A 23,641-nucleotide genomic window follows, 5' to 3' on the forward strand; every position below is an offset into this window, starting at 1 on the left:
GAGACTTGAGCAGATAATCTTGGCAGACACTTAAGTGCAGTACTTGGGGAATTTTGCATTGTTGAAGCTGTTGACTTTCGGAAGATATTTTAAATTAAAGCTCCGTCTGCACCCTCGGGTGGATCACAGCATTACTCGAAAAAGAATAGGAGAGTTGCCCCCGTGTCAATATTACTAAAAATATTCCAAAATGCTCAATGAAACCCGGTGTGTTTGTGTGTCTGTGAGGTGGAGTTGAAGCCCAGATTCTCACAGAGACAGAATCGAATCACTGGAAGGACCAGGCTGGCCGAGTGGTTAAGGCGTTGGCCTTAAAATTCAATGGGATTTTCCCACGAGAGTTCGGTCCCCACTCCTCGAATCTCTTTAATGTATCACTGATTTTGCCCCATGCTGATCAGTGATACCTGCGTTTCATCTGCAGAATCAACAATTTTCTGTTGCTCTGTGACATTCTGAGCCGATCATGAAATGAAATTGTGAAATGTATCTGTGTATCTCAGTCTCTGCCTTTCTGTCTTTGGAGAACTGTGCATGTGTTTGTGTGCTTGAGTCTGAGTCTGCCTCTCCCTGACTCACTCTGTTTGTGCCTGTTTTTCTGTTTGTCTCTGTCTCTCAATCTGTCTCTTTCTCACGGTGCCCACGTCTGTTCCAATAGGATTCTCTCAGATTCTATGTCTGACTGTCTCTCTCTTTCCCATCATCTCTGCCCATGTCTTTGCCTGTCTCACTTTGTCCCTGTCTCTAACCTGATGAGTATTTTCATCATTTTCATTTTTAGAAACATAGAAACATTGAAAATAGCTGCAGGATTAGGCCATTAGGCCCCTCGAGCCTGCGCCGCCATTCAATATGTTCATGGCTGACCATTCCTTCAGGTCCGCTTTCCTGCTTTCTCACCATACCCCTTCACCCCCTTATCCGTAAGGGCCATATCTAACTCCCTCTTGAATATATCCAATGAACTGGCATCAACAACTCTCTGCGGCAGGGAATTCCACAGGTCAACAACTCTCTGAGTGAAGAAGTTTCTCCTCATCTCAGTGCTAAATGGCCTACCCCTTATCCTAAGACTATGTCCCCTAGTTCTGGACTTCCCGAACATCGAGAACTTTCTTCCCGCATCTAACCTGTACAGGCCCGTCAAAATCTTATATATTTCTATGAGATCCCCTCTCATCATTCTAAACGCCCAGTGAATAAAGGCACAGTTGATCGAATCTCTCCTCATATGACAGTCCTGCCATCCCTGGAATCAGTCTGTTGACAATATCGGACCGAGTCAGCATGAATTTATGAAAGGGAAATCATGCTTGATGAATCTTCTGGAATTTTTTGAGGATGTAACGAGTAGAGTGGACAAGGGAGAACCAGTGGATGTGGTGTATTTGGACTTTCAATAGGCTTTTGACAAGGTCCCGCACAAGATATTGGTGCACAAAGTCCAAGTGCATGGTATTGGGATTAATGTACTGACGTGAATAGAGAACTGTTTGGCAACTGGTTTGCTGCACTCCCTCAATAGCAAGAACGTCCTTCCGCAGACTATGAGACCAAAACTGAATACAATATACCAGGTCTGGCCTCACTAAGGCCTTGTACAACTGCAGTAAGGTCTCCCTGCTCCTTTATTCAAATCCCCTAGCTATGAAGGCCAGCTTTCCATTTGCATTCTTTACCGCCTTCTGTACCTGCGTGCCCACTTTCAGTGACTGATGAACCATGACACCCAGGTCTCGTTGCACCTCCCCTTTTTCTAGTCTGCCGCCATTCAGATAATATTCTGCCTTCATGTTTTTGCCCCCAAAATGGATAATCTCACATTTATGCACATTATACTGCATCTGCCATATATTTGCCCACTCACCTAACGTGTCCAAGTCACCCTGCAGCCTCTTAGCATCCTCCTCACAGCTCGGACCACCACCCAGTTTAGTGTCATCCACAAACTTGGAGATATTACACTCTATTCCTTCAACCAAATCGTTAATGTATATTGTAAAGAGTTGGGGTCCCAGCACTGAGCCCTGCGGCACCTCACTAGTAACTGCCAGCATTTCTGAAAATGACCTGTTTATCCAGATTCTCTGTTTCCTGTCTGCCAACCAGTTCTCTATCCAGGTCAGTACATTAATCCCAATATCATGCGCTTGGATTTTGTGCACCAATCTCTTGTGCGGGACCTTGTCAAAAGCCTATTGAAATCCCAATACACCACATCGACTGGTTCTCTCTTGTCCACTCTACTAGTTACATCCTCAAAAAATTCCAGAAGATTCCTCAAGCATGATTTCCCTTTCATAAATCTATGCTGACTCGGTCCGATCCTGTCAGTGCTTTCCAAATGGGCTGCTATATCATCCTTAATGATTGATTCCAACATTTTCCCCACTACTGATGTCAGGCTAACTGGTCTATAATTACCCGCTTTCTCTCTCCCTCCTTTTAAAAAAAAAGTGCCATCACATTAGCTACCCTCCAGTCAATAGGAATTGATACAGAGTCGATAGATTGTTGGAAAATGATCAGCAATGCATCCACTATTTCTAGGGCCACTTCCTTAAGTACTCTGGGATGCAGACTATCAGGACCCAGGGATTTATCGGCCTTTATTCCCATCAATTTCCCGAACACAATTTCCCGCCAATAAGGATATCATTCAGTTCCTCATTCTCACTAGACTCACAGGCCCCGAGTACATTTTGAAGGTTTTTTGTATCTTCCTTTGTAAAGACAGAACCGAATTATTGTCTCTATCTCTCTCTATATCTGTCTTTCTCTCTATCTGTCTCCCCCTTTGAACATAAGAACATAAGAACATAAGAGTTAGGAACAGGAGTAGGCCATCTAGCCCCTCGAGCCTGCCCCGCCATTCAATAAGATCATGGCTGATCTGGTCGTGAACTCAGCTCCACTTACCCGCCCTCTCCCCGTAATCCTTAATTCCCTTATTGATTAAAAATCTATCTATCTTTGACTTGAAAACATTCAATGAGCTAGCCTCAACTGCTTCCTTGGCAGAGAATTTCACAGATACACAAACCTCTGGGAGTAGAACATTTTTCTCAACTCGGTTTTAAATTGACTCCTCCGTATTTTGAGGCTGTGCCCCCTAGTTCTAGTCACCCCGACCACTGGAAACAATCTCTCTGCCTCTATATTGTCTATCCCTTTCATGATTTTAAATGTTTCTATAAGATCACCCCTCATCCGTCTGTACTCCAAGGAGTAAGGACCCAGTCTACTCAATCTATCATCATAAGGTCACCCCCTCATTTCTGGAATCAGCCTAGTGAACCATCTCTGTACCCCTTCCAAAGCTAGTATATCCTTCCTTAAGTAAGGTGACCAAAACTGCACGCAGTACTCAGGTGCGGCCTTACCAATACCTTATACAGTTGCAGCAAGACCTCCCTGCTTTTGTACTCCATCCCTTTCGCAATGAAGGCCAATATTCCATTCGCTTTTGGAATGCATGCACAAGGACCCCCAGGTCCCTTTGCACCACAGCATGTTGTAATTTCTCCCCATTCAAATAATATTCCCTTTTATTGTTTTTTTTTCCCAAAGTGGATGACCTCACACTTTCCGACATTGTATTCCATCTGCCAAACCTTAGCGCAATCGCTTAACCTATCCAAATCTCCTTGCAGTCTCTCTGATTCCTCTACACACCCCGCTTTCCCACTAACCTTAGTGTCATCTGCAAATTTTGTTGCACTACACTCTGTCCCCTCCTCTAGGTCATCTATGTATATTGTAAACAGTTGTGGTCCAGCACTGATCCCTGTGGCACACCACTAACCACTGATTTCCAACCAGAAAAGGACCCATTTAGCCCGACACTCTGCTTTCTGTTCGCCAGCCAATTCTCTATCCATGCTAATATATTTCCTCTGACTCTGCGTACCTTTATCTTCTGTAGTAACCTTTTGTGAAGCACCTTATCGAATGCCATTTGGAAATCTAATTACACCACATCCATCGGTACACCTCTATCCACCATGCTCCTTATATCCTCAAAGAATTCCAGTAATTTAGTTAAACATGATTTCCCCTTCATGAATCCATGCTGCGTCTGCTTGATTGCACTATTCCTATCTAGATGTCCCGCTATTTCTTCCTTAATGATAGTTTCATGCATTTTCCCCACTACAGATGTTAAACTAACCGGCCTTTAGTTACCTGCCTTTTGCCTGCCCCATTTTTTAAACAGAGGCGTTGCATTAGCTGCTTTTCAATCCGCTGGTACCTCCCCAGAGTCCAGAGAATCTTGGTAGATTATAATGAATGCATCTGCTATAACTTCAGCCATCTCTTTTAATACACTGGGATGTATTTCATCAGTACCAGGGGACTTGTCTACCGTCAGTCCCATTAGCCTGTCCAGCACTACTCCCCTAGTGATAGTGATTGTCTCTAGATCCTCCCTTCCCACATTCCTGTGGCCTGCAAATTTTGGCTTTGTTTTTGTGTCTTCCACTGTGAAGGCGGAAACAAAATAATTGTTTAATGTCTCAGCCATTTCCACATTTCCCATTATTAAATCTCCCTTCTCATCTTCTGAGCGACCAACATTTACTTTAGTCACTCTCTTCCGTTTTATATATCGGTAAAAGCTTTTACTATCTGTTTTTATATTTTGCGCCAGTTACTTTCGTAATCTATCTTTCCTTTCTTTATTGCTTTCTTAGTCATTCTTTGCTGTCGTTTAAAATTTTCCCAATCTTGTAGTTTCCCACTAACCTTGGCCACCTTATACGCATTGGTTTTTAATTTGATACTCTCCTTTATTTCCTTGGTTATCCATGGCTGGTTATCACTTCTCTTGCCTCCCCTCTTTTTCACTGGAATATATTTTTTTTGCGCACTATGAAAGAGCTACTTAAATGTCCTCCACTGTTCCTCAATTGTGCCACTGTTTAGTCCTTGTTTCCAGTCTACTTTAGCCAACTCTGCCCTCATCCCACTGTAGTCCCCTTTGTTTAAGCATCGTACCCTCGTTTCTGATACAACTTCCTCATCCTTAATCTGTATTACAAATTCAACCATATCGTGATCACTCATTCCGAGAGGATCTTTTACGAGGAGATCGTTTATTTTTCCTGTCTCATTACACAGGACCAGATTCAAGATGGCTTGCTCCCTTTTAGGCTCTGTTACATACTGTTCTAAGAAACAGTCCCGTATGCATTCTATGAACTGTCTCTCTCTTTGTTCCTGTCTTTATGCCTGCCATTCCATCACTATTTGCCTCCCTCTCTTTATGGAGCACACAAACACATCTCTGTATATGTATGTGTTTGAGTCTTTCTGTTATTCAGTCTGACCTTCCATCTCAGTCTGAAAGTCTCTGTTTCTCTTTGTCTCTTTCTCGCTGTCTGTCTCTCCCTGTTTCCCTGTCTCTCAACGTATCTGTCTCTTTCTCACGATGTCCAGTTCTGTTCCAATGGGATTCACTCAGTCTCTCTGTCTGACTGTCGCTCTCATTCCCATCATCTCTGTCTGTCCATGTCTCTACCTGTCTCTCTCTTTGCCTGTCTCTGTTAGTTACTGCCTCTAACCTGCTGAGTATTTCCATCATTTTCTGTTTCTATCTCTGTCTATCTCTCTATCTGTCGCTCACTCTTTCTCTGTCTCTCTCTTTGTCACTGTCTTTGTCACTGTCTTTCTCTCACTGTTTCCCTCTCTCTCTTTAAAGAGCACATACACACACATCTCTGTATATGTGTGTGTTTGAGCCTTTTTCTCACTTAGTCTGCCTCTCCTTCTCAGTCTCATACTTTCTGTCTCGCGTTGTCTCTATCTCGCTGTCTGTCTCTCCCTGTTTGTCGGAAGTCTCTGTCTCCCAAAGTGCCTGTCGACTTCTCATGGTGTCCAGTTCTGTTCACAGCTCGATTCCTGCTCTGACAAAACAAATGCCCGTCAGTTCGTCGTTAGTGTAGTAGTTAGTATCCCTTCCTGTCACGCGTGAGGTCGGGGTTCAATACCTTGACGAGGGTGGAACTTTTTCAAAATGTTGAATATTGCTTCAAAATGTCCTGGAACTTTAGAAAAAGACTTGTGGAAAGTAATACGGATGTGAGCTTTGGTTCAGTGGCAGCATTCTCGGCTGAATCAGGAGGTTGTGTGTGTCAGTCCTGCTCTTGAGACTTGAGCATATAATCTTGGCTGACGCTCAAATGCAGTACTTGGGCAATTTTGCATTGTTGAAGCTGTTGACTTTCGGATGAAATGTTAAATTGAAGCTCCGTCTGCACCCTCGGGTAGATGTGAAAGTTCCCAGAGCATTACTCGAAAAAGAATAGGAGAGTTGCCCCTGTGTCAATATTACTATAAATGTTTGAAAATGCTCATTGAAAACCGATGTCTGTGAGAGTGGAGCTGCAGCCCAGATTCTCACAGAGACAAAATCCGAATACTGACAAAACCAGGATGGCCGAGTGGTTTAGGCGTGGGACGTAAAATCCAATGGGTGTATAGCTGCGTGGGCTCGAACCCCACTCCTGGTAAATCTTTAAATTAAATCCGATTTCCTCCCATCCTGCTCAGTAATACGCAAATGTATTCTGTTGAATCTGTTCATGTCGATAACTTTATAACATTCTCAACTGACAAAGAAATGGGATTATGCAATGTTTCTGTGCCTCTCACTCTCTGTGTTAAGAGAGCTCTTTATGTGTTTGTGTTTGAGTCTGACTCACTCTGTCTGAGGAATTACGAGCTGAATTTAGGGATCCTGGAGCTAAGTTAACAAATAGAACATCAAAGGTAGCAATTTCAGGACAGCTACCACTGACACCTGCCAGTCAGAGGAGGAATCGCAGGATAGCTCAGATGAATGTGTGGTGCAGAATGGAGGGATTCAATTTCCTGGGACATTGGAACCGGTTCAGGGGGAGCTGGGACCAGTGCAAACCAGACGCTCTGCACCTGGACAGAACCAATGTCCACGGGGGAGAGTTTGCTCGTGTTGTTAGGGAGGGGTTAAACTAATATGGCAGTGGGATGGGGACCTATGCAGGGAGACAGAGGGAAGTAAAATGGGGGCTGAAAAGTTAAGGTGGAGGGCAGAGAAACCCAAGGCAAAAATCAAAAAGGGCCACATTGCATCCAAATTATAAAGGGACAAGGTGTGTTAAGATAACAAGCCTGAAGGCACTGTGCCTCAATGCGAGGAGTATTCGTAATAAGGTGGACAAATTAACTGCACAGGCAGCAATTAATGAATATGATGTAATTGGCATCACAGAGAAATGGCTCCAGGGTGACGAAGGCTGGGAACGCAACATCCAGGGATATTCACCAATCAGGAAGGATAGACAGAAAGGAAAAGGAGGTGGGGTGGCATAGCTGGTTGAAGAGGAAATTAACCCAATAGTAAGGAAGGACATTCGCGTGGATTCTGTGTGGGTGGAGCTGCGGAATATCAAAGGGAAGAAAACGCTAGTGGGAGTTGTGTATCACCAAACAACAGTAGTGAGTTTGGGGACAGCATCAAACAAGAAAGCAGGGATGTGTGCAATATAGCTACAGAAGTTATCATGGGCGACTTTAATCCAATATAGATTGGACTAACCAAACTGGTAGCAATACGGTGGAGGATTTGCTGGAGTGTATTCGGGATGGTTTACTTGACCAATATGTCGAGGAACCATCTAGAGGGCTGGCCATCCTCGACTGGTTGATGTGTAATGAGAAAGGACTAATTAGCAATCTTGTTGTGTGAGGCCCCTTGGGGAAGAGTAACCACAATAAGGTAGAAATATTTGTTAAGGTGGAGAGTGAAACAATTAATTCTGAGACTGGGGTCCTGAACTTAAGGAAAGGTAACTTCGATGGTATGAGACATGAATTGGCTAGAATAGACTGGGAAATGATACTTAAAGGGTTGATGGCAGATAGGCAATGGAAAACATTTAAAATCACATGGATGAACTTCAACAATTGGACATCCCTGTCTGGAGTAAAAAAATAAAACGGGAAAGGTTGCTCAACCGTCGTTAACAAGGGAAATTAAGGATAGTGTTAAATCCAAGGAAGAGGCATATAAATTGGTCAGAAAAAGCATCAACCTGAGGACGGGGAGAAATTTAGATTTCAGCAGAGGAGGACAAAGGGTTTAATTCGGAGGAGGAAAATAGAGTATGAGAGGAAGCTTGCTGGGAACATAAAAACTTCTATAGATATGTGAAGAGAAAAAGATTAGTGAAGGCAAACGTAGGTCCCTTGCAGTCAGATTCAGGTGAATTTATAATGGGGAACAAAGAAATGGTAGACCAGTTGAACAAATACATTGGCTCTGCATTCACGAAGGAAGACACGCATAACCATCTGGAAATAGTACATGACCGAGGGGCTAGTGAGAAGCAGGAACTGAAGGAAATCCTTATTTGTGGGAAATTTTGTTCGGAAAATTGATGGGACTAAAGGCCGATACATCCCCGGGGCCTGATGGTCTGCATCCCAGAATACTTAAGGAATTGGCCCTAGAAATAATGGATGCATTGGTGATCATTTTCTAACAGTCCATCAACTCTAGATCAGTTCGTATGGACTGGAGGGTAGCGAATGTAACACCACATTTTGAAAAGTGAGGGAGAGAGAAAACAGGTAATTACAGACCAGTTAGCCTGACATCAGTGGTGGGGAAAATGTTGTAATCAATTATTAAAGATGAAATAGCAGCACATTTGGAAAGCACTATCAGGATTGGTCCAAATCAGCATGAATTTATGAAAGGGAAATCATGCTTGACAAATCTTTTAGAATTTTGTGAGGATGTAACGAGTAGAGCGGACAAGGGAGAACCAGTGGATGTGGTGTAGTGGGACTTACAAAAGACTTTTGACAAGGTCCCACACAAGAGGTTGGTGTGCAAAATTAAAGCACATGGCATTGGAGGTAATGTATTGATGTGGATAGAGAACTGGCTGACAGAGTCGGGATAAACGGGTTCTTTTCGCAATGGCGGGCATTGATTAGTTGGGTGCTGCATGGCTTAGTGCTGGGTCCCCAGCAATTTACAATGTACATCAATGACTTAGATGAAGGAATTGTGTCTAATATCTCCAATTTTGCAGATGACATGATGCTGGATGGCGTTGTGATATGTGAGGAGGATGCTAAGAGGCTGCAGGGTGACTTGGACAGGTTAGGTGAGTGGGCAATTGCGTGGCAGATGTCGTGTAATAAAGATAAATGTGAGGTTATGCATTTTCGTGGCAAAAACACGAAGGCAGAATGTTATCTGTATGGCGGATGATTAGGCAAAGGGGAAGTGCAACGAGATCCGGGTGTCATGGTACATCAATCATTGAAGGTTGGCATGCAGGTGCAGCAGACAGAAAGAAGGCAAATAGCATGTTGGCCCCATATCTTGGGGATTTGAATATAGCAGCAGAGCGGTGTTGTTGCAGCTGTACAGGGCCTAGGTGAGGCCTCACCTGGAATAATGTATTCAGTTTTGTTCTAATCTGAGGAAGGACGTTCTTACTATTGAGGGAGTGCAGCGAAGGTTCACCAGACTGATTTCCGGGATGGCAGGACTGACATCAGAGGAGAGATAGGATCGACTGGGTCTGCATTCACTGGAGTTTAGACGATTGAGAGGGGACCTCAGAAACATATAAAATTCTGATGGGACTGGACAAGTTCGATGCAGGAAGAATGTTCCCGATTTTGGGGGAGTTCAGATCCAGTGGTCACAGTCTAAGGACAAGAAATAAGCCATTTAGGACCGAGATGAGGAGAAACTTCTTCACTCAGAGAGTTGTTAACCTGTGGAATTCTCTTCTGCAGAACGTTGTTGATGCCAGTTCATCAGATATATTCAAGAGGGAGTTGGATATGGCCCTTAAGGTAAAGGGATCAAGGGATATGGAGCGAAAGCAGGAAAGGGGTACTGAGGTGAATGATCAGCCATGATCATATTGAATGTTGGTGCAGGCTCGAAGGGGCGAATGGTCTATTCATGCAACCGTTTTCTATGTTTCTATGTTTCTATGTTTCAGGGTGCATGCATCTAATGGCCCAGTGTGCTGTGCCATTTCTTTCAACTGGGTGCTATTTATTGTACCTGTAACTCGCCCGGTTTGTATCTGATCCATATCGTGTCTCACCTGACCAATCATCCATCTCCCATCAGCATGACATGTGTCTCTTTTCCTGTCCTCGGCATCGTCCTCTCAATTCCTGCTTATTTTGCTCGTTAATTTTTCGTGCATGGCCTTCCAATACGGCTACACCCTCTAGCATTTTTTTTGGGATGTTTTAGATCCTAACTCTGAAGATTCTATCCCAATCCTGGCCTGTTTCCTGATTAGTAACTCCGTTGTTCCCCTCAAACTTTCTACACCTGCCTGGATCGCCTGTATATCTGGTGCAACTACTAGAGATGTCCCTTTAAAGTTAATACGTCATTCGCTCTATATCTCCTCTGTCTTCCTTCTTTGTGTCTCAGCTTCTTGTGTTACTCCCTTGCTCCTGATGTGTCGCTAGATATTCTCAGGATTGTGTCTAGCAATCGTATTTACAACGCTTTAGTCTTGTGGTTATTTTTTTCTGGCTGATTAATTTATGCTCACAGGTAACATTTCATGCTACACATTGTCAAATAACAACATTACTTCTGTTCCAGGTTTAACTACCACGCAATTTCCCAAGGTTAATTCCCCTGGTTTACAATATTCAGCTAACATTTTTTACTCACTTATCTTATGGCTTCAAGACAAACGCTCCCGACACTTAGATGCCGCACCCTAGATGCTGCTTTATGTAGTTGTTGTACCCTCCGCTGTGGTTAAATGCTTTTGGGCCCCCTCGGGGCGGCCTTGTAGCTTGTCCTTGTAGAATCGGAAGGACGGTGATGATCACGTTTATATTCTGTTGATAAAGCACATCCTGGATATTCCAGGTTTTAGTGAGAGTCTTACCATTTCCATTTTAACCGGATTTTCCTTTCACTCGCCACTGTATTGGTTCTGCAATTGCTGTGGTTATGCACAAAATTCCTACAATAGCTAAAGAACCCCAGTACCTTACAAACCCCTCAGACTGGTTTTGGTCGGGGCATAATCCTAATGCCCTCCTTCCCGTCATTGGACATGGTCCGATTTCCTTGGGATATTTCGTGTCCCAGGTACTGTACCACAAATTGTCCGATTTGTGCCTTTTTGGGATTTAGTTTACATCCTGCTTTCCATTATCTCAAATGTATTTTTCATTACTAGAACAGAGTCTAGCACGGAGGCTTTGATAACTGCTTTCTGTTGTCTCAAATGTTCCAGTTTCAAAGCCTTTACGTCTCAGTTTCTATGGTTCTTCAACCACCGTATCTGAAGTCACAAGTTCAACTTATATTTTCCTTTGTTCTAAACTGCTAAAGCCTGCCATTTTAATATTTAATTTTTTTCAAAATTCCTTTTGCAATTTCGCAGATAGCTCCCCACATGCCCAGGAGTTTGGCCTGATCCCTGAAGGTATTTCTACATTGTTTCCAAACATTATAGTTTTATTTCTTTTTTTTAAGAGATCAGATTTAACTTTTTAATTTAAATGTATCTAATTTTGTTGCGTATTTTCTTAAATAGTTGTACTTGAAATCTTCACAACAAAATTAACTCTTCACTGCTTCCATCCTAATTTCTGCTCCCTTTTTGTAGTATTTGTATTTATTGTTGGATTATGAAATGTCAAATATGAAAATACTGTTTTTTAATCGGACTTATCATTTATGCGTATAGTGATTCACAGATCACAGAATGCAAATTACTTTTTTTATAATTATGTGCCTCACTTCTGTTTTAGAAGCTGAACATCAAAAACTCGAATCTTTTGCGCTGTAACTGCAATTTTGTGATACAGTATCTCATAAATGTAATCATTTAAAGCTTCAGCTTCTGACGCAGTATGTTTACTTTTATTAAAAGTCTTCCAAACCCAAGATTTTCCAATACAACCAAAATGTTTATCAAGGAGAATCACCACAAATATCTCAAAATCCCAATTCAAATATGCCAATCTTTGATTTAAAAATATTTTTACTGAGCTCGAAGCTTTCGCATCAAGATTTTACACAAAGAAATATGGGGGCGTACTTCCCAAGCCCGCAGCCTTGAGACACCCACGCAGGATTCTTTTTTTAAGGCATTACAATTTCCCTTCTCCGTTCTTTATCTCATTCCTAGACTAAATGTATTGTCTTTCAAACAAATGTAATCAATGATTACATGTTTTCTTTTGACAAGTGAGCGTGTCGAAATGTTTTTTTTAAACCATCGGGACCACACATTGTTTTATCTTTTGCTCAACAAACCTATCCTTTGTGCATTTCCTAGCTCCATAACATATCACCTGAATAAATCGACACCTGGGTTTCTAAATTAAAATGTAATTCAAATCTAGGTTCACACTTTCTTAAAACTTCCTTCATACAGGACAACACTGCAAAGGGTTAAAACAAATTCACTCTGTCTGAAAAAGTGGGTGGAGCCATAACAACAGACAGCTCTACCACTTTCTGAAGCAGGCTTACAGACACATGAAAAATTCATTAATTCCCACCTCAAATATTTCGCAGCCAAAAATCACACAAGCACTTTCATTCAAAGACAGACATTCACAAAAGTCTCTCTTCATTCAACAAAGCTTATTGTTTGGCCGGCTCTATTTTTGGATCCATACTTCACTTAAGATAGTCACTAACATCTTGTGTTATGGACTTACGAAAAATATCTACTAAGCGAGCCTTCTGGCCCCCAATCAATCCTTTATTTTCCTCAGTCCTAATCATAACCCTGTTAGTGTGGGATACAAATTTGGGCCAAATTCCTCTGTCCATTCCCTTCTGTCATCTATATCTATTTTTATACTTACATCCTGTTGTCTTTTGTCACTTTCTCTGTCCATCTCACCTTCGGGTATCTTTCTATTCATCTTTCCGGCTGTTAAAATTATCTTTTTCCCTTCATCATATCCTGCCTTAACCATCTCCATGACCTTTTCAGATGTATCTCTCAGAAACTCTTCTGGTAGTTTATACCGAAGCCCTCCAAGGGCCTTGGCAGATTCCTTTGCCATTTCAGACATTGGGGCTTTTTCACCAGTTCCTATTTTACCATCTTTACTTAAGCAGAACTTTTTACACCAATGCTTTTTAACTAGTGCTGTTTTTCCACCTTTAATTATGCGGAAATATTTACACTGAGGCTTTTTCCCCGATATCCCGTATGCGTACTTATTGCCCCAACACTTACAGTACTTATTTACATTGTCCTGACGCGCCCCTCAACTGGATTTACTGGCTGCATGGACTCTACCTCAGATTCGTTGGATATCTGGTTACTTTGCGAGGAGAATTTCTCAAGGTAATTCTCTACTCACTCGTTATTCGGTTGGTTTGGCTTTTTGAGTCTAATCTGCCCGTCGAGTCGATCCTATTGACTGCGCCACGTTGTTAGATTTAACTTCAAACCACCACTCGGAGATACAAGCTGGCAGGTGAGCTACCCTTGAAGGAATGCTCAGAGAAACTGCCAGAGACATCTTATTTTATAAAGTTTCAGATTATAGTCTTACTTAATTACGCAAGTTACAATTAATACGTGCTGATTGATTAATACATGATTATCTGGTAGGTTGCTTCCTCCAATCTGGCCTCTATATACTTTAATTAGTAATTCAGGATACGTGTTGCTATGATTCTTTTTATTTAACTTGTATCGTATTACAGAATTCAAATTCGATGTTATCTGTGTCTGTGCCCAGCTCCCAAGGCCTTTGGTCTACGCATTGGAACATCTGACCCTCTGCGGAAGGCATCCCACACATGCTTCCCATTGATTGAAAAACAGGCTGTGGGATCCATTTTAAAAATCTGCTAACTCTCAAAACATCTCAATTATTATTATTAATTGTAATTACAATTTTTGTTCTGCCCTTTCAATCTATTATGGGGTATCTTATCGAAGGCTTTTGGAAATCTAGATAAATTACATCTACTACATTACGTTAGTTTACGCTATCTGTTACTTCTTCGAAAAATTCAAAGAATTTGGTCAATTCAAGACTTTCCCTTTTATAATCCATGCTGACTATTCATTTTTGGTTTCTAGTTGTTCTTCCACCTTCTCCTTTAGTAGGAAATCCATTATTTTTACTCCCAACGACGTTAAGTTGACTGTACTCTAGTTCCTCAGACACGTTCTACCTCACTACTTATAAATAGGTATTACATTCGTTATCTGCCAATCCTCCGGCACTGCACTTTATTCGAACGAAATATTGAATATGTTTATTAATGCCTCTGCTATCTCTTCCCTCGATGTAATTTGTCCGAAGCCGGCATTTTATCCAATTTCGGTTTGATTAGTTTATATAATATTTTCCCTCTTGTTATTTTAAATGCATTTATTTCATTTCTAATATCATCCAATGTCATGTCCACCTGTGTTGACTCCCTGATAAATACTGATGCAATGTAATTGTTTAATATTTCTTCCTATCTCTGCCTGTGGACAACCTTATGAGCGACGTACCTTGGTATGTATTGTGGATGTCCTCCACGCAATCTTTATCCTTATCGTTGGGCAGGAGCAGTATCTCATTCTCAGCCTCTCCTCAGTTATCGCTACACGGCACCCAATACACCACGGACTTTCCTGAACCTGCGTTTTTCTGTGGGATGTGACTGTTTTCTGGATTATATCACTTATCCTGTGTGTTTCAGAGTGTGTCGAACTCGCACCCCAGCCCAATTGCGCTGAGCCAGAGTGAATAAAGCAGAGACATTTCCTGCAGATGTGGGAAAGTGGGACAGATTTGATGTCCACAAACTCATACACACTACAGTCTCGACTCATTGTCTACCCTGCCATCTTTAGTTATTTTTTTATAAATTTATTTGCTTATTTACACACTGAATTAATTTAATTACTTAGTTTTTATTCAATGGTTATTTATAATGATATTAATTAATTAGTAATTATAGTTAAATTATTAATTTAATAAAGTATTGTTATTGCTCCCAGGTCTTAGTGTAGACCAAGCTTCGAGAAAAAAGGTAATACTCACCAAACGTTCATCGACCGGCTGTAATTTGGAGGCCAAAGCAGCACCTCCTTCAACCACTGTTCACATTCAAACTCTCACCAAATTCCGTTTAATATCACTGTGCATAACACACTGAGAAGCACAAGTCAGTGTTTAGTTTTATATCTTTGGAGCCACACACAAATTACAAGTGCTGTCTCAGCTCCATGCCCATTGCTGGCAGTAATTAGCACATATTTCAGACTAACACTTACAGCTGACTGGTGGTTAACTACCACTAACAGGCAGTTTCTGCTAATTTCTGTATTTAAAGTTCTAAGTTCAATTCAAAACGTTAATCTAAATTTCCCTTCTTACAGCTAATATTCAGCTAGACTCACCACGGACTTACCACCGAATCTCACTTTCCCTCCGTTCCCATGTTGACTACTCTCTTTGTGCACTCCGTTTAAGATCAGGACGTGATGATGGAGTAAACTCTGGCATGGTCTGCTGGGCCGAAAGGGTCGGGGTGAGGAAGGTCGCTCTGTAAATTTGCAGTCCACAGGCAGACGGGCTGCTAACTTTTGTTTTGTTTGAGTATCTATCTCTCCTCTGTAGCAGGCAAGTATTATTGCATCGCCTTTCTTCATTTTATTTTTATTCTGACTATCCCACCATGTCCTCTGTCTGTCGGGTGAGTCTTCTTTCTTTTATTAAGAAATCCAAACTGATAAGGTCCAGTATAAATAAAACAGCTGTCAATGGAATGGGTTAATTCCACTACAGGTTTGTAAGAAGGTCTGACGTAATTACGTGACTTCGGGTATTCATCTGAAAATATTTCCCCAAGTCTTTGTGCTTTGAAAACTTGATAAGAAATTAGGAATCCGTTAAAATAGCAGAAATTATTAGTAAAGTTGTCATAATAAAACCTTTTCATCAGGAAAGGCAGCATTTTAGATTAAACTCCAATTTCTCTACACATCCAATTCAAATACTTGCCAACGAGTTTTTCATTGATTTAAAGCGAGACCACACATTTTTAATAGCTATTCTGTTTACAGAAATCCAATTTCCACGCAATCTATATACATTCCAGCAGTTTGGTTTTTTTACGATCCCGTTCACTGAGCAAATCTTGTGTTTTATTTCTCTCAGCACAAAATCTAAACTTCGGTGCCGGTCCATCTTTTTTAAGAATTCTGTAACTCCCAGTTTTTTCTTTCTGTGCTGAGTTCGCCTAGCTTACTACTTTTCCCCCTTTTGAATCGGAACTTAATCATTTTTTGATGACCTTACTCCAGTCCATCGTTAAACATCGTTGTTTCTCTTTCTCAGCACAAAGCTTTGTCGGGTTTAACTCGTAAGTTTTTATATTTAAACCAATATCTTTTTCACAGCCAATTTAAATCTCATTTCTTCAAATTCGTTTTTGTAATTTGATGATCTTCCTCCAGTCCATTTTCCTCAACATCTTTGTTTCTCTTTCAAGCTGCTGCAGCTTTGAAGTTCGCATTTGTATCTTTTGGTAAAAACTAACTGTCCTTTGTAAATTCAATTTGCTTTTCCAACATTTTTCTTTTCTTTTAATAATTTTCCATTTATTTTAGCTTGCATTTTATCCCACTGGCCAGTTTTCCTAGGATCCTGGGGTCCCACCCCACTTTTTAGCTTGAATTCCTTCTTGCTTACACTACACACGATCAATACCAGCTTCACTGTGTTATTACCATGTCACGCTTCAAGTCATACGCCGTATATTTCCTCTAACGATCGCTGGGGTACATTCTCCCTTTAGTTGTATTCCTTCTTTTTCAGGCAATACACCTATCCCACCCTTGGTTTTCAGCCTTCTGTGGTTCGTTATAACTTGTCCTGCAGCTTACCCCTTCGAATTCTTTATACAGATCACCTCCTTCCCCGTCAATGCTACAGCCATGTTGCTCCTTTCAGAGTACAACACTGCTTATCTGGTGCTATCCAAGTTCCTCCCTTCTGAATCAGATATCTTGGATATTCCTCACACTGTTTATGGATCGGACCTAACTCAGTCTTCCACCCTTGCAAATGATTCTACCCGATACACCGTCCAAGGTTTCGTTTCATTTCTATTTTTCCTCAGCAAAGGCAAGACCAATCCCACTGGTCTAATATCTTCACTTCTTTCTCCTTCCTTGGGGGACAAATCCCCATTCCTATTGGCTGCATCACATCAAAGCCTATGACTTGGTTCCCCGAAACCTTTTTCTCAGTTGTCCTTCATGAATAAACAAAGGAATTTGATTACTCTCTCTCTTGTCTAGTCCCTTCTGTACCACATTCATCATAAATGTCACAGAGGCTACACACAATACCACCAGTAAGCCACATCGTGTTCCCATTCACTTTCTGTATCTATTCTGTTTACTCCTGCTAACCTTGCTGTGGCTCCTATTCTGAGCTATCCTGTCAGCTGTCACTTTACTGTCGATTTAAACAGCTTCTCCTTGTTTTCCCCATCTTCCTCATCCCTTGGTTCCTGTGTTCTATTCTTTACTAACACATCCTTTACTAATTCTCTTCCAATTTTGTCTATTAACTGTGAATATCTCCCTTCACATAATCTAGTTGATAGATTCAAGCTCATGTTTAAATCTTTTGATTTCAATTCACAATTTAAAAACACACATTGTTATATAATACATTTCCTGATTCAGTTACTTCTAGTCCATAAAATGTGGGTTCTTTTACTGAATGGGACAGGTCGAGTCTTTTTGTGAGGTGGGATGTCATTTTATTTAAGTCCCACATATGATGATCACTATCAGCGTTTGTACTTGGCAAACCAATAGTTAACATTACTGATCAACATACGACATTTCTTACTTTAAAATAACCTGCTGTCATTACCTTTTAAGTTTGTATTGAAGTATGACATAATGTTCTTGAATTACTTATTGTCCTGGTGTGATACTAACTCTTTAAGTGAACACTATTAATTTAGTGTTTGGGGTCAGGATGTGTCCCAACCCACCTGGTTCAGGGGAGTCTTCCTGGTCTCCCAATCTTTCCAAGGAGCAGGCTTTAGGGTTCTTTCTCTATTACCACTAAAATTATGCTTTTGAGGGTCTATACCTCGGTTTATCACGATTCCAAAACTATCCCTTTTGAGGTCCTCTGCTTCCTGTTGGAGATGGCCTCTCACTTGGATTCATGTTTTGTTATGGAGCCTGTGAGGTCTGGCCTCTTTATCTCCCACCTTCAGCTTGCAGCTGATCTGTACACAGCCATGGCCACCTTGTCCAGACACAGACAGGCTGGCTTTTTTTGTTTTTAGCCTCTCTACAAGCTTTCTTTGTACAGTACTTAGTGGAGGCCTTGAAACTGACGACCATTCTAGCTGTGAGGAAATCCTAATTTGATCAGCATTCTCGCCACTGTTAATTCTAATGCCTCTGACATGTAGCAGTGTGTTTAACTCCATCCTGATTATTTCAAAGTCGCTTTTTCTATGGAGAATGTGTCACGGCCTTGATGGTTTAAAAAGTTCTCTCACTCTCCTGAGCCACATTAGCCATTTCATGTTGTGCTGTTGTCGATAACGGAGCATGCCTGAGACTCGTTCACACACACACGCAGTGGTATCCCAGTATCATGCCACATGTGACATCTGATCCAAGCCATTTGAGGTGCACTTATCAAAAGATCGTGGGGTGTCTGAAGATCTTTGCTCATCTCCCTCTGCACAGTCCCGATGTCTGGGGTAGTGGCCAGGCGATCAAATTCAGTTTTCTTATTGTTCAGTGTAGGCAATGACACAAACATCTGAGAGAGAAATCTTAGCAATTTCCTACACTTCCCTGACTTTAACAAGAATTTACATTAACACCAGATTGTACCCAGGTGATTTATGACAATGAGTTAAGAAACATTTCTATTTGGAGGTGTAACTTTCCTGTTTTCCTCGTATATCCTCACTCATTTCCTCTCATTACATTTTATACAGTGTTCACCATTTCATTCATGAGCCCGGAGGAACTTTACTGTCTAATACAATATTATCATACTGTCTTTAAACATCGATCAAATAATCCCACTTGGTTCAAGTTTTGACCCAGTTTCTTTGTTTAATTTTATTTAACCAAACCTCTTCTTGGACCTTTTATTCTCCAAAATATGCCAGAGAGCAATTCAGTCTACAAGAGGAAGGATGTTAGTTACCTTTAGCATAACAGTCACCCCCAAAAACTTATTTCTGAATACATAGTTTGGACAGAACCACAGAGACGGGACCTTTTCAAAAATAAAACTTAATGATCTCAATTTTCAGCTAAATTTTCCTTTCCATGTGTTTGACCAGCGACGCTTTGCAATACATATATATATATATATAAAATCAGTATTAATTTCACAAACAAATTATGCCCAGACATGGTCATTTTACCAAGAAGACAAAAGTAACAATTGCGTTTGAATGCAAGTCATTTATCTTCCCCTTCGAGCAGTGTGACTTGGACAATAGGATTTCATCGGATATACGACACAGAAACTGGCCATTCGGCCCAACCAGTCCATGCCGGCGTTTATGCTCCACTCGAGCCTCCTCCCTTCTTTCCTCATCTAACTATATCCACATAACCCTCGATTCCCTTCTCCCTCATATACTTGTCTAGCCTCCCCTTAAATGCATCGATACTATTCGCTTCAACCACTCCCTGTGGCAGTGAGTTCCACATTCTCACCACTCTCTGGGTAGAGGTTTCTTCTTAATTCCCTATTTGATTTCTTGGTGACTATCTTATGTTGATGGCCTCTAATTATGCTGGTCCCCACAAGTGGAAACACTGTATCTACTCTATCAAAACCTTTCATCATTTTAAAGACATTAGGTCACCCCTCAGCCTTTTTTTTTCAAGAGAAGATAGACCCGGCCTGTCCATCCTTTCCCGATAGGTATACGATCGCCTTTATGGTATCATCCTTGTAAATCTTCTCTGCACCCTCTCCAGTGCCTCCATATCATTTTTATAATATGGTGACCAGAATTGCACGCACAAAGTCTAACCAAGGTTCGATATAAGTTTAGCATAACTTCACCACTTTTCCATTCTACAACAATTCAATTCAATAACAATCAATCCCAATAATTTAACTCAATACTTTAAATTCTTGAGTCCAACTTTGTGACCATGCTGCGTAATTCGATGTCTGCAGATAACTGGAGATAGTTTTGTTTTAACTGCTGGATCTTTTGCAATGCCATCAACCTCTTATCCAACTGGAACTGGCATTTCCTGATATGGTCGTCTTTGGCTACGGCATAGTCCAGAGACACAAGTCTGCATTTTCTTCAACATACATCAACAATGTTGGAAGCACTAGTCTTCCTGTGATAAGCACAAACCACTAGTCTTTGAACTCTACTTATTCACGCATAATATTTCTAATCTAAACATTCTATGATGAAAATATCCACAGCCAGTTGGTTGCAAACACCAACTGTTGTTCAGTGAAATCTCTCTCTAATGATAACAACCACATTTTCCCCGATATGGAATGAACTAAACATGAACACCTTTCAGAAGTTGAATTAACCAAGTTCCCTATGCCAAGTCCCCTCTCATCTTCCATTCACTTCAACTGAAAGGAAAATGCCAGGTTTTATCAGTCAGGATTTGAAAGATATTTACAACAGATGGTAGATATTCTTAGAGTCAGCATCGTTCTCTATTCTGTCTACTCGAGGAGATTGATAACAGACTTTCTCCTGTGAATGTGGAGCTGGAATATTGGGCCGGGATGTATTTACTTGTTCATCTTGTTGACTCGAAACCGTTGGCAATTATTTGATGTGATCTGTATTCTCTTAAATACATTTCCTGAGTGGATTCAAATTTAAATTAAACCCAGGTTTGCAGGCGTGATGCTCCATTCACACATCGAAGGTGAGAGAGATGCTGTTGGACAGACACTAAGTCCAGTATCTGAAAGTGATTCACAGACTGGGTTTTGTGTTCAGTGATCCCAGGCATGTAACCGACACATTTCCTCAATGCCAAGGCTAGGAGAGGCACACTGGAAGGGAAGGGGAACTGGCATTTTTCCACGAGAGTAACCGAAGGTATGAGAAGTGAAATAATTCAGAGTTAGAAAGGAGAAAAGGCGCCAAAATGGTGCAGTCAGTAACAGGACATCAATTAGTCTCCTCTTATCTTGGAACATTAAATATCGACACACTCTGTTACTGAAACATCAAAATATTATATTCCAGCCCAATTATAGGGTTATTATCAGCAGAAACTAACTTCAACTGTCGTAATGGACACGATTCAGTCGGGATGTGATTAACAGCTGCAATGATAGCAGAATCCAACCCCTGCAGCCACTTGTGAACTTGCAGGTGTCTCAGCAGGTGGGATGACACAGTGAATCGCTTCCCACACTCCGAGCAGGTGAACGGCCTCTCCCCAGTGTGAACTCGCTGGTGTATCATCAGGCTGGATGAATGAGTAAATCGCTTCCCACACTCTGAGCAGGTGAAAGGCCTCTCCCCGGTGTGAACTCGCTGGTGTATCACCAGGCTGGATGACTGAGTGAATCGCTTCCCACACTCTGAGCAGGTGAACGGCATCTCGCCAGTGTGAACCCGCTGGTTTGTCAGCAGGTGGGATGACACACTGAATCCCTTCCCACACTCAGAGCAGGTGAATGGCCTCTCCCCAATGTGAACTCGCTAGTGTATCAGCAGGATGGATGACTGAGTGAATCCCTTCCCACATTCAAAGCAGGTGAAAGGCCTCTCCCCAGTGTGAACAAGCTGGTGTTTCACCAGGCTGGATGACTGAGTGAATGGCTTCCCCCACATTGGGCAGGTGAACGGCCTCTCCCCAGTGTGACTGTGTTGATGAACTTGCAGCGCTGACGGGCAGCTGAATCCCTTCCCACAGTCCCCACATTTCCACGGTTTCTCCGTGGTGCGGGTGTGCTTCCGTCTCTCCAGGTTGGACGATCAGTTGAAGCCTCCTCCACACACAACACGTTTACTGTTTCTCCCCGCTGTGAATGGTGCAATGGTTTTTCAGGCTGTGTAACTGGTTAAAGCTCTTTCCACAATCAGTGCACTGATACACTCTCCCTCGGGTGTGTGGGTCTCTGCTTTTTTAGTCACATTGATGTTTGTAATCTTTACCCACAGACAAAACAAAAAAACATTTCTACTTCCACATTTAAAGGCTGATGATATTCAAGTCCTGATGAATCGAGTGACTCTATCTGATCTTGACGTGACGTTTAGTTTGAGTTTCCCTCCTTCAAATCCTCCCCTTCTAACACCCTGCAAAAGGAGTTTACAAAAGTAAGTACAGAATCGAAATTCAGAAGAGACAATTCTAGTTTCTATGGAACATTCTTTCCTTCGGCCGTGTGGTTTTAAGTATTGTCTTAATAAAAATAATAAAGAGGGAGAAGGTAGATTGAGAGTAAACTGGCAAGAAATATAAAAACAGTCAAAGCTTCTACAGATATATAAAAAGGAAGAGATAGGTAAAATAAACTTTAGTCCCTTAGAGGATGAGACGGGGAATTAATAATGAGAAACAGGGAAATGACGGAGACTTTAAACAAATATTTTGTATGGTCTTCACGGTGGAAGACACTAAAAGCATCCCAATAATAATAGATAATCAAGGGGTCACAGGGAGCGAGGAACTTAAAACAATCACTATCACAAGAGAAAAAGTACCAGACAAACTATTGTGACTAAAGTTGGACGTCCCCTGGACTTGATGGCCTGCATCCTGGGGTCTTAAAAGAAGTGGCTGCAGAGAAAGTGGATGGATTGGTTGTAATCGACCAAAATTCCCTGGATTCTGGCAAGGTCCCAGTGGATTGGAAAACCTCAAATGCAACACCCCAATTCAACAAGGGAGGGAGGGAGACAGAAAGCAGGAAACTATAGAGCAGTTAGACTAACATCTATCATTGGGAAAATGCTGGAGTCCATTATGAAGGAAATAGTAGCAGGACATTAAGAAAATCATAATAGTCAAGCAGAGACGGCATGGTTTTATGAAAGGGAAATCACGTTTGACAAACTTGCTCGAGTTCTTTGAGGATGTAACGAGCACGGTGGATGAAGAGGAGCCAGTAGCAGTGGTGTATTTGCATTTCCAGAAGGCATTCGATAAGGTGCCAGATAAAAGGTTACTGCACAATATAAGAGCTCACGGGGTTGGGGGTAATATATTAGCATAAATTTTGGATTGGCTAACTAACAGAAAACAGAGAGTCGGAAAAATGTGTCATTTTCAGGTTGGCAAACTGTAACTAGTGGGGTGCCACAGGGATCAGTGTTGGGGCCTCAACTAATTACAACCTATATTAATGACTTGGATGAAGGGACGGAGTGCACTGCAGCCAAATATGCCTCTGATACAAAGATAGGTGGGAAAGCAAGTTGTGAGGAGGACACAAAGATTCAGCAAAGGATTATGGACAGGCTCAGTGAGTGGGCAAAAATTTGGCAGATGGAGTATAATGAGGGAAAATGTGAGGTTATGCACTTTGGTTGGAAGAATAAAAAAGCAAATTATTATTTAAATGGCGACTACAAAATGCTGCGGGACAGAGG

At 41.6% G+C, this 23,641-nt stretch overlaps 1 pseudogene; it reads right to left on the reverse strand.

Annotated features, from left to right (window-relative positions):
• Positions 1–21,253: 21,253 nt before the first annotated feature.
• Positions 21,254–23,641, reverse strand: part of LOC139252686 (zinc finger protein 239-like) — an 80,714-nt pseudogene continuing 78,326 nt past the window's right edge.

This window comes from Pristiophorus japonicus, unplaced genomic scaffold (assembly GCF_044704955.1).
Source record: "Pristiophorus japonicus isolate sPriJap1 unplaced genomic scaffold, sPriJap1.hap1 HAP1_SCAFFOLD_477, whole genome shotgun sequence".
NCBI lineage: Eukaryota > Metazoa > Chordata > Chondrichthyes > Pristiophoridae > Pristiophorus > Pristiophorus japonicus.